This window comes from Aulonocara stuartgranti (genome assembly GCF_965226115.1).
Source record: "Aulonocara stuartgranti genome assembly, chromosome: 11".
Classification (NCBI taxonomy): Eukaryota; Metazoa; Chordata; class Actinopteri; order Cichliformes; family Cichlidae; genus Aulonocara; species Aulonocara stuartgranti.
The window spans coordinates 233,304-245,000 of record NC_138947.1 but is presented as its reverse complement, the minus strand read 5'-3'; the positions used below and the strand labels follow the sequence as shown (position 1 = coordinate 245,000).

General features: G+C 46.4%; 1 protein-coding gene across 3 annotated transcripts in view; it reads right to left on the bottom strand.

Annotated features, from left to right (window-relative positions):
* ankrd34a (ankyrin repeat domain 34A) overlaps window positions 1-11,641 on the bottom strand; it is a 24,345-nt gene extending 12,704 nt beyond the window's left edge. The window contains exon 1 of one of the 3 annotated variants that reach the window (XM_082550721.1): window positions 11,553-11,641. The gene's annotated coding sequence lies outside the window, so the exon portion shown is untranslated. Of the gene's footprint in view, window positions 1-4,827; window positions 5,019-11,552 lie in introns of those variants that run through there. The other 2 variants (XM_082550720.1, XM_082550719.1) reach the window with 2 other exon arrangements.
* Between the last annotated feature and the right edge of the window lie 56 nt (window positions 11,642-11,697).

Here is an 11,697-nt window from a genome sequence, read left to right as displayed (position 1 = left end):
GTTAGACACATGAACAGGTTGGTGGTGTACCTGGGGCTTCTGTTTAAGAGCTCAGCACCTGTTATCTCAATCTCTACCCCATCTCGGCCCTTTCTCTCCTGTTTCACTATCTGAGCTGGTAAAATTAGTGAATTCAGTGAAAGCATCCTCCTGTTCACTTGACATTGTACCTGCATCATTTTTCAAAATGTCTTCCAGTTTATTGGCCCATGTGTGCTCACTTTAATCAACTCTTCACTGGCGTCTGGTATAGTTCCGGTTTATTTTAAAAAACGCTGCAATTCTCCCACTTTAAAAAAAAACCTCAGCTAGACCCCTCTCTTTGGAGCAGCTACAGACCTATCTCTAAGTTACCGTTAATCGCTAAGCTTCTAGAAAAGGTTGTGGCTAAGCAACTTATGGCAGCTCTAGATAAACATGGAATTTACGATAAGTTTCAGTCCGGTTTTCGTCGATTTCACTCCACGGAGACAGCTCTTCTTAGGGTCTCAAGCGATATCTTGATGAATAATGATGCAGGAAAATGCTCTGTTCTACTCGTGTTGGACCTCACATCGGCTTTCGACACAGTTGACCATCACATCCTCATTGAAAGGCTGAAAAATTGGGTTGGTGTATCTGGAACTGCATTAGAGTGGTTCTCCTCTTATCTCCATCACCGATCCTTTTCTGTGGTAGTCTCCGATTTTAGGTCATCCTCTACCTCCCTTACTTATGGTGTCCCTCAGGGGTCAGTTTTGGGGGCTTTATTGTTTTTAATACATCTTCTCCCCCTCCAGAATATAATGGGCTCTTTTGAGGACATTTCTTATCACTGTTACGCTGATGACATTCAGTTGTACGTTTCTTTTATGCCCGAGGATTTATCTAAGCTTTAGCATCTGAATGATTGCTTAGATTCGATCAAACGTTGGATGGCTGCAAATTTTCTCCAACTCAACGAGGTGAAAACCGAAGTCCTCGTATGCGCCCCTGATAGGTTTCTATCGCAGATAGTGAAAGCCCTCGGTCCTCTCTCACTCTGTGTTAAATCCTCTATCAGGAATTTGACTCGAGTCTCACATTGGATGGGCATGTGAAATCTCTGGTTCGGTCTTGTTTTTATCGTTTAAGAAATGTGGCTAAGCTAAGCCCGGTTTTATCTCGCTCTGAACTGGAGATTGCTATACATGCATTTATTTCGTCACGCTTGGATTATTGTAATCCACTGTTTATGTGTCTAAGCAAAGGTTCTCTGGATCGTCTGCAGGTTGTGCAAAACACTGCAGCTAGGCTTTTGACAAAATCCTCCAAGTACTCACATGTGACACCGTTGTTATCTCAGTTACACTGGCTTCCTGTTAAATTTAGAGTCAATTTTAAGATCCTGGTCTTGACCTACAGAGCTGTGCACGGACTGGCACCAGCCTACATCTTTGATCTGCTACAGCCCTATGTCCCTAGCAGGTCTTTGAGGTCATCTGATCAGGGCTTACTTGCTTTAAAAACACTAAGAGGAGGACTAAGGGTGACAGAGCTTTTGCCGCTGTGGCCCCGAGACTGTGGAACTCTCTCCCCCAACATTAAGAACTGTGGACTCAGCAGCTGTTTTTAAAAAACAACTCAAAACTCACCTTTTTAAAACTACTTTTGGTTAATTTTTTGCCTGTTTTATTTTCTCTTTTTATGACTTGTAATCTTATGTGCAGCACTTTGTGATTCTATCTCGAAAGGTGCTATATAAATAAAAAATTATTTATTTATTTAAGACTATGCTTACTCCTCACCGTCACTCAGCCGTCCTGTTTCCCCGGCTGCCCGGGGCAGTCTCCCAGGGGACAGCTAGTGGGGCCTACGCTATCTTCGGCTGCACCGGCTACAGGGGCCTTGCTAGCTACAGATTTTTCAAGGGTTCTAAGCCGAGTCTCCATTTCAGTAATCCTGGCCTCCAGAGCTGTAAATAGGCTACATTTATTACAAGTATCATTACTGCTAAAGGAGGCCAAGGAGTAACTAAACATCTGACACAATGAGCAGGAAAGTGCAGGAGGGACAGGTGAAGAGGCCATGCTGCTAACGAGTTGGCTACGAGCTAAGCTAAGCTAGTGAAACCCTAAAGCAACCGTAAGTGAATATAAACAGTGTTGGGGAGTAATGGAATACATGTAACACTGTTCCGCATTTAAAATACAAATATGAGTACCGTAATTGTCGGGCTATAAGCCGCTACTTTTTGCACGAGCTTTGAACCCTGCGGCTTTTAGTCAGGTGCGGCTTTTCTATGGATTGTCCATGATTTTTGTGATATCGTAAGACGATTTGTTTTGTTTGTTCCGCTGTTGTACGGCACTACGTTGCCTGGCGGAAGGATCGGGGTTCAAGAGTGGTATGTTGGTCACATGTCCATCCGCCAGGCAACATAGTGCCATACAAGTAGCGCGAAAAACAAACTTCAAAGTAGCGCTACGCGTTCAGCGGGAGTCGTGGATGACCAGCGGCGATAAACTTGCGAAAAGCAAGTTATGCTCAACTCCACCGGTGGATTCTGACAGCGTGGAAAAGTGTGAAAACATCCACGATCACCAACGGATTTCGAAGGGCTGGACTGCTGCATGATGGAGAGGAGGACACCGCCACGGCCCTTCTGAGGGTGTTCGACTCTGACAACGAGGATTTCTTTTGTTTTGAAAGTGACAACGAAGGAGAGAAGCTGAGAGTGGATGACGAAGCCATCCTGAGCCTGTTCGTTTCCGACACTGGAGGAGAGGACTTTGGTGTTTTTAGTGCGCAGGAAGAAGAGAAAGATGGTGGTGAATGACTGACTTTTCTTCTTGTTAAAGCCGTGTCACTGCACCTGAGCCTAAAAGGTAGTCCGAATCTATTTTTCTGGTGTGCTGTAGGTTATTGTTATGTACTACATTTGTTACTCATTTATGAAGCACAGCACATGTGCAAATATGTACCCATAACTTGTTTTTCAAAATATTAATAAAAGGGGTGTGTCTCCAAACAGCCATCTCTTTCCTGACAATTCGCTTTGTGCATATTCTCTTACATATGATAAGTCAACATTGAAATACCTGCGGCTTTTGGTCAGGTGCGGCTAATGTATGTACAAAACAGGATTTTCCCCTGATTTTAGCTTGTGCGGCTAATATTCAGGTGCGCTTTGTAGTCCGGGAAATACGGTAATTGTATTCCATTACAGTTACCGTTTAAAAAGGTGGTATTCAGAATACAGTTACTTTGTTGAAATAAAGGGATTACACAGCGGTCTTTTCCTGTTTCATATGTTCAGCTATGCACCCTCTGTATATCTCGCTAGCAAAGTTGACCCAGACAAAAGTAAAGCTAGTTTTCAGCTACGAGCCCGACATGAACCCGACGTATTAGTCAGAGGTCCCTTTACTACGGTTCGGAGCCGCGGACCTGTTTTATATACGCGCCGAATAGTTTTCTGCACGAGATCGCTGCAAAAAGTGCAGCCTTACCTAATGTCCACCTACTGTTACTCATTTATATTAAGATTTAAACATCTGGTTGGTGTGGAGGGTAACCTTCAGTAATAGTAATAAATCACACAGCAATAGGACATTCATGTAGTTGTAAAAAGCATGATAATATATTAAGTAATCCAAAGTATTCAGAATACACTACTGTCATTGAGTAACGTAACGGAATAAGTTACAAAATACATTTTGTACTCTGTAGTGGAATACATTTTAAAAGTAACCTTCCCAACACTGAATATAAATTAATGAGTAAATACACCAAGAGTGTGTTTCAGAGGACGCACATGAAGATTACACTACGAAATAAGAAGTTACTATAAGTTTTGTATTAAATTGCTACACAGATATACTACGGAAAAACACCACTGTGTTGGAACAGGAACAGGAAGTGATACTCTACTGCAGAGAGAACGAACACCAAGTGACAGTATGTGTACTGCATATATGCCTGCGACCTGATGAAGGTCGGATAGACCAACGTGTGTGCAGCAGTTACATGTAACTGTTTCATGAAGCAATAAGGCAAAAAATATTGAGATGACAAGCTGAGTCTGAAGGAAATAAAACACAAAAACGGGCTGTTATTTGTGTGTGTCTGTGTGTGTGCATTTTTACAATGTTTACATATCCTTATGGGGACCAAAAATTGGCATGCTACTATACTTGTGGGAACCATCAGTCACTTATGGAGACAACGTTTGAAGACATTTCTGAGGTTCAAAACGGGGTTTTCGTGTCAGGGTTACAGGCAGCTAGGGAAAGTATTACGTCAATTATGTCCTCACTAACATATGAAAACAAGTATGTGTGTGTGTGTGTGTGTCTCTGTGTGTGAGGTAGTGTTTCTACTGCAGCATACCATGTAGTACTACAGGACACTATTAGAGATCGATCCCTGATCACTGATAGATTAGATAGATTACTGATTACGTCACGTGTCCCCACGGTCACCTGGCACACAGGTGGAACCTCCGACTCATGACGACAACGATGATGATGATGATGAAGGTGAGCTGTGGAGGAATGCGGATCTCTCGGTTTCTACGTCACTGCGCTGCTGTGACGCACGCGGATCTATATTTACACACGCATGAGACACGTGCACGCGCGTGTCCCATCGCAACGCGCGTGCACCAAGATGAAGATAAACGATGTTTCTATAGCTTCATCATCATCATCCTCAAACATCTCGAGGCATCACAGCGATCAAACGGACCCACACATGCACGCGCGTGGTACCGGTCCCGGGAGCGGCGATGCTGGTGGCGATAACGATGATGAAGATGGAGCAGAGCTGCAATGATGGAACTGATGAAGGTGTGTTTGGTGTTCTTACCCCGGCATAAAGAAGCCTCTTTATCGACTCACCGACCGTTTGAGTCCGTCACCGACCGCTGCTGTTTACCGACGGACTGACGGAGCGCTCCTCCTCCTCCTGCGCGTCTTCCTCCTCCTCTTCCTCCTCAGTCTCAGCGGCTTACAACGGATTCACCCCCCCACCCCCACCGATGGTTAACGGCACAACCGGACATTTTAAACATTTCTCCCTGATCAATAACCTGATCAGACTGAAGCTCTGTTTTTAGTTCCGCTGCTTCATTTTAATAGAAATCACCTGTTAGATGGCCACGGCGTTTCCATGGCAACCGTACACTTCCTGTTCGCACGAGGGAGAGTTTTGCTGCTAAAAAAAACATTTCAGCGCAGACCAGCGATTATTATGGGATGTTTGTAACTGTAAGAAAGCAGGTCAGAGACTCTTCATCTCATCATCATCTTCATTATTATCATCATTTTTTATTTTTTTATTACCTGAAGATAAAAATAAAATACTGCAGCGCTCGCGCGCGCACACACACGCACACGCACACAGTGGTGCTATTATGGAAACAGTTTCTATGGTAACTGATGTCCTGAATTCCTGCAGAAGTGTTCCCACGGTGACACACACACACACACACACACACACACACACGGCGTGTGTTTAATGCTAGCATTTTAACGAATCAGCTGATGTGTTTTTGCTGAACATGCTGGAACCTCCTCACCTCACCAAATTCAGAAACCTTCATCATCCTCATCCTCACAGGGATGCTGAAACAGGGGTGTTCTCCTGTCTCTTTGAGGGTTCTCCAGGTTCCTCATCCGGTTAACTGGTGATAATAAACCTGCCATTGCCATGAATGTTGGTTTATCTCGTTGTGTCAGATTGGCCACCTGTCCAGTTGTACTCCACCTTTCAGCCTATGACAGCTGGAATAGGCTCCACCCCTCCACGACCCTGAAGTGTCTTAGCATAGAATCTCAGTGACACAGAGGAGCAGAGACGGGTACCTGATGTTTGATCTGTTTCTGATCATTTGCTGAAGGAAACTTTACAAAGTGCATTTTGGGCAAATGTTCAAACTCGCATCAGCCTGTGGGACAGGTGTCTGCTCCGGTGTGAGCAGCTGAACGTTGCAGGTTTGTCACAGACCAGTTCTGTTGCAGGGTGTCAAATGTTTCCTCCAGGTCCATCACAGCATCTTGGTTACGACAGAGGTATCCAAATCCATGATCACTGTGAGAATTTTCCCATCTCCACTGACATCACGGCATCAGCCAAGCTTCACCTGTTTATAATGACAGGTGCTGCTCAGTTTAAGTCCTCGAGTAAATATATGGCATTTGGGGAATGAATAATCAAATAAAGGCATGTTAGAAAATGAATCTGTGCAGTGTCTTGATGCATGCTCAATCATCCAGGTAAGGAAATCCCAAAAGGTTGATTCTGTTCATCTGGACGTTTTCAGTGGGAGAAATGTTTTGTCACTCATCCAGGTGACTTCTTCAGTCTCAGCTGACTGCAGGTTTCCCCAACCATATAAACAGGACATTTGCACAATGACTGAAACCAGCACCACTGAATGAACAATGGCATGGGAGCTCAGTTCCTTGATCATTAATATGCGAATTGTTATGACCATTGAACAAAGCCAATTGATGAAGGCCTAAGGAGCTTGGAAAGAAAAGCGTCTGGACTTCTTTGAGTTGCTTGAAGACGTTTCACCTCTCATCCGAGAAGCTTCTTCAGTTCTAAGGTCAAATGGTGGAGAGTCCCAGATATAAACCTAGTGGGAGTTTCCCCCCACAGAGGGACAAAAGGACCCCTGATGATCCTCTAATCATCTGAGCCAAGGTGTAAAACTGGGTGTGGGTCCCAATCAGCCAGAGTTTCGGGTGTGTTCATTGTGAAACCTGGCCCCACCTTATCATGTGATTTCCTGAGGTCAGATGGCCCAGGATGTGAGTGGGCGTTAAGGCGTCTGGGGAGGATCTCAAAACTGGATTATAGATGGCAGAGAGTTGGTGTCGTAAACCCCGCCTCTGTTCAAAGATGGTCGCTCACAGTGGACATAGATGGCTTCTTTCACTCCTCTTTCAAACCATCTGTCCTCTCTGTCCAAAATGTGAACATTGGCATCCTCAAAGAGTGACCTTTGACCTTTAGATGCAGATGGACCGCTGAGTCTTGTCCTGTGGAGGTGGCTCTTCTGTGTTGTGCCATGCGCTTGTGAAGTGGCTGTTTGGTCTTTCCAATGTAGAGGTCTGAGCATTCCTCGCTGCACTGTACAGCATACACCACATTGTTAACTCATTCACTGCCATTGACGTCTATAGCCGTCAATTGCAGTGAATGAGTCAATGGGTTTAACTCATTCACTGCCAATGGCTGGCAGTGAATGAGTTAAGTCTGTGTTTTGGCGTTTTGTCTTTCGGGTGAACCAGTTTCTGTCTGAGCGTGTTGCTGGGTCTGAAATACACTGGGATGTCATGCTTGGAGAAAACTCTCCTGAGTTTCTCTGATACGCCGGCTACATAGGGGATGACAATGTTGTTGCGTCTGTCCTTCTTATCCTCCCTCGCTGGTGTCTGGTCTTCTTTTCTGTGCCTCTTTGCTGACTTTAAGAACGCCCATTTAGGATGGCCGCACGTTTTGAGTGCTTCCTTTACATGTGTGTGTTCCGGGGTAGCGGTCATGTCCGGTTAGGGGCTCTGTTGGCTCTCCGGTGACTGTTTCCTCGCGGCTGCGTGCAGCGGGGCTAGGGGAGGGTCTGTGCTGACGGACGTGGGTTACTGACCTGGTAGCCTGGCTGCCCCTGGGTGGGTCCGGGATGGGCGTGAGGTTCTGGGGGCGCTCCGTCTCTGGGCTGGGACCCGGACAGGGCCTCGGGGGCTTGGGTCCTGGTTGGTGTGTTGCCGGGGTTGTGGGCGGGTGGGTGCATGGGGGCCCAGCCCTGGAGCAGGGTGCCGCCGGTGCGTCGAGCCACCTGGGGGGCTCTTCAACTGGTGGGGGAGATTGTCACATCTTGCAGGAGCTTTCCTCTCCTCAGGAGCTCCCTCTGCAGGAGGGGGAGATACAGGAGAGGTGGAGGAAGATCTCAGCCTGGGTGTTTATTGTCTTATGTAGTCTGGAAGATGAGTGGATGGTGGGGTGGGTGCAGTTTTCTCTGTGGTGGGGTTGGGTGGACTGTCCCGGGCTCTGTGGGGCCGGGCGGCGCTGCTGCACTGGGCCCGGTCTGGATGGGCCTGGGCCCCCTTTCCCTGGCGGGTCGCGGAGTATGGGGGTACCTACTGGGGTCAGCGGGGGAGCTGGCCCCAGGGAGGGGTCACTTGCCCCTCCCTTCCTTCCCTCCCCATCTCCAGCTGCCTCCCTCTTCCCGCTCCACCACAACCACCCACACATGCAGGGCCTTGGAGTAGGGGTATGTCACCAGGGTGCAGAGGAGGCCTATCTCCCCCCTACCACCACTTCCCCTGCCAGTGGCGGACCCCCTGTGCACATTGAAGAGAACGGCAACATCGAAGTTTACCGGAAGCCCACACACACGGACCAGTACCTCCTCTTTGACTCCCATCACCCTCTGGAACACAAACTTGGAGTAATCAGGACCCTACACCACCGGGCAGAACATGTTCCCTCTAAGCCTGAAGGGGAAAAGAAGGAACACACACATGTAAAGGAAGCACTTAAAACATACGGCTATCCTAATTGGGCGTTCTTAAAGTCAGCAAAGAGGCACAGAAAAGAAGACCAGACACCAGCGAGGGAGGATAAGAAGGACAGACGCAACTAGGGATGGGTATGGAAAACCGGTTCTTGTTGAGAACCGGTTCCCACTGTTTCAGTTCCTTGGAATTGTTTGCCATTTTTGCAAACGATTCCCTTATCGATTCCAGTCGCCCCGAATGACGTCACCACGTTGCAGAGCGTCATTTACCTGGCAGGAAACACAGCGGCTCAAACGCTCGGTTACACTTTACGAGAACGGATGACAACAGGGCAACTTGCAATACTTGCAAAGTAGAGATTTCATTGAAGGGAGGAAACACTACGAATATGCAAAAAACACACGATGACCTTACATGAATGTCGTGTTTTTAATTCCGCTCCGGACTCATGAATCTCAACCCAGCAGCAGCGGTAACGTTTGCACGTCCTCTCCCGTTAATGCGGCAGGTAAATAATCAACTAACATATTATGTTAGCGCGATCTGCCTTATTACAAACCTGCCATTACTGTGTATTTAGTGACCATGATGAGACAGACAGAGTCTGGCTCAGATGCTGGCAGTTCTCGCTGCAGTCTGCCGGTAGCGTCTCCTTTCAGGCAGGATAGACGAACGTCACCGAGCAGTGACTCAGTTTGTGGTCAAAGGCTTGCACCCGTTTGCCACAGCAGATGATTTTCAGTAAGTGAATGTGTTTAATTGTAGGCAGGGACATTACTGTTGTGTAATTGCTACAGAATAATTTATGTTACACTTTGTTATTGCTACAGAAGAATATTTATTTTATTATTTTACATTTACAATGTTTTTTCCTGGGGACCCTGTGACACCCCATTGAAGAGCCGCAGGCTGGATCTCTTAAGATCTCACTGCTGGGTTTGTAAGGCCATGTTACTCCTAAATTTCTATCTTGTTCAAAGAGAAGATATAAAACAAAGTTCTGAGCTAATCGACCTTAGTGTTCTCCTTTTTAAAAAGAATCGATAAACAGAATCGAAAATGGAATCGAATCGTGAAAATCTTATCAATACCCATCCCTACACGCAACAACATTGTCATCCCCTATGTAGCCGGTGTATCAGAGAAACTCAGGAGAGTTTTCTCCAAGCACAACATCCCAGTGTATTTCAGACCCAGCAACACGCTCAGACAGAAACTGGTTCACCCGAAAGACAAAACTCCAAAACACAGACTTAACAATGTGGTGTATGCTGTACAGTGCAGCGAGGAATGCCCAGACCTCTACATCAGAGAGACCAAACAGCCACTTCACAAGCAGCAGTCCATCTGCATCTAAAGGTCAAAGGTCACTCTCTCGAGGATGCCAATGTTCACATTTTGGACAGAGAGGACAGATGGTTTGAAAGAGGAGTGAAAGAAGTGTCACAACCCGGCTCATAGGAAGTGACAATCAAGAGGGAGAGCACACACAGGTTTTTAAAGACTGTAAGACATATTTAATGAAAATAAGGTAAAGCAACTTAAACACAATTTAAAGGACATAACAGCCATAACTGAAACTTCCAAATGAACAAGATGGATGCCAGACAGAGCGAGCCAGAGCCAGAGCAAGCGAGAGACTCCGCTGGTTCAGTCTAGGTGTCTTTATATACACTGGGACTGGCCTTCTCAGGTCTGCTGCATCTATAATTGGTCAGCTTCACCTACCTGCAAGAAACAGGTAACAGAAAAAGCAAAACACAAGGCCAACCCACTGGCCATCACAGAAGCCATTTATGTCCACTGTGAGCGACCATCTTTGAACAGAGGCGGGGTTTACGACACCAACTCTCTGCCATCTATAATCCAGTTTTGAGATCCTCCCCAGACGCCTTAACGCCCACTCACATCCTGGGCCATCTGTCCTCAGGAAATCACATGATAGGGTGGGCCAGGTTTCACAATGAACTCATCCGAAACTCTGGCTGATTGGGACCCACACCCAGTTTCACACCTTGGGTCATGTGATTAGAGGATCATCAGGGGGTCCTTCGTCCCTCTTTGGGGGGAAACTCCCACCGGGTTTAAATCTGGGACTCTCCACCATTTGATCCTAGAACTGAAGAAGCTTCTCGGATGAGAGGTGAAACATCTTCAAGCAACTCAAAGAAGTCCAGACGCTTTTCTTTCCAAGCTCCTTAGACTACGAGGACCTGGATGACTGAGAACCTTCCCAGACCAATTGATGAAGGACTATTGATTACTGACTCAGGACGTACCACAATTCACGGATCATATTAACTTGGTGGACCGACACATCAAATTCACCAGGGAGGATATGAAAAGTGGCAGGTTAGCCTTCTTAGACTGAGATTTCCATCAGTAATGGGGGACATCTAAAAGCTGACGTGTACCGTAAACCTACATATACAGATCAGTATTTAAGGTTTGACTCTCATCATCCACTGTAGCATAAACTGGGCGTCATCAGGACGCTACAACACAGAGCGGACACCATCCCCACAGACACAGCGGCCAGGGAGGCAGAAGAACATCAAGAAGGCCCGGAGTAAATGTGGTTATCCCAGCTGGACTTTTGTCAAAGCTGGGAAGGCTCCTAAAGAAAGCTCCAGCCGATCCAGGAGAGAAGGACAAACTGTCATGGCCAAGGCCGCCTCGAAAGAGAAAGGATGCAAATGCTGGGCGCAGAACAGCACGTAGAAAGTTTCAGTGACAACGTTTGTTTTCTCAACAAGTGTACACAATCAGGAAACTGAAATGTGAGTTTAACAAGTACTAGATGCAACACCTAAACCTAAGGGGTTTATGCAGCCTGAGCTAAGTAAGCAATCTATCCTTATTCTTATTCTTCTTTTTTATACTAAGTTAATATACTGTGTTGTGTTGTTTGTTACGTTGTGATGTGTCATATCGTGTCGTGTTGTGTTATATGTAGTGCCGACGTAGGACAGTTTTTCCAATTTCATTGTACTACTGTACTATGTATGACTGTGCAATGACAATAAAGAGTTATCTTATCTTATCTTATCTTTGTGTCGCACTGCTTACTTGCCGCGGATGGTCAGTAGTGGCGTGGAGGGGTGAGTGGTCCGGGTGAGTGGTCTGAAATCCAAAATCCCTGGCGTTGAGGCATGGAGGTAGGCAGGTGCATAGGGCGAGAAACCCATGAGACTGTCAGGACGTCCAGCGTCTG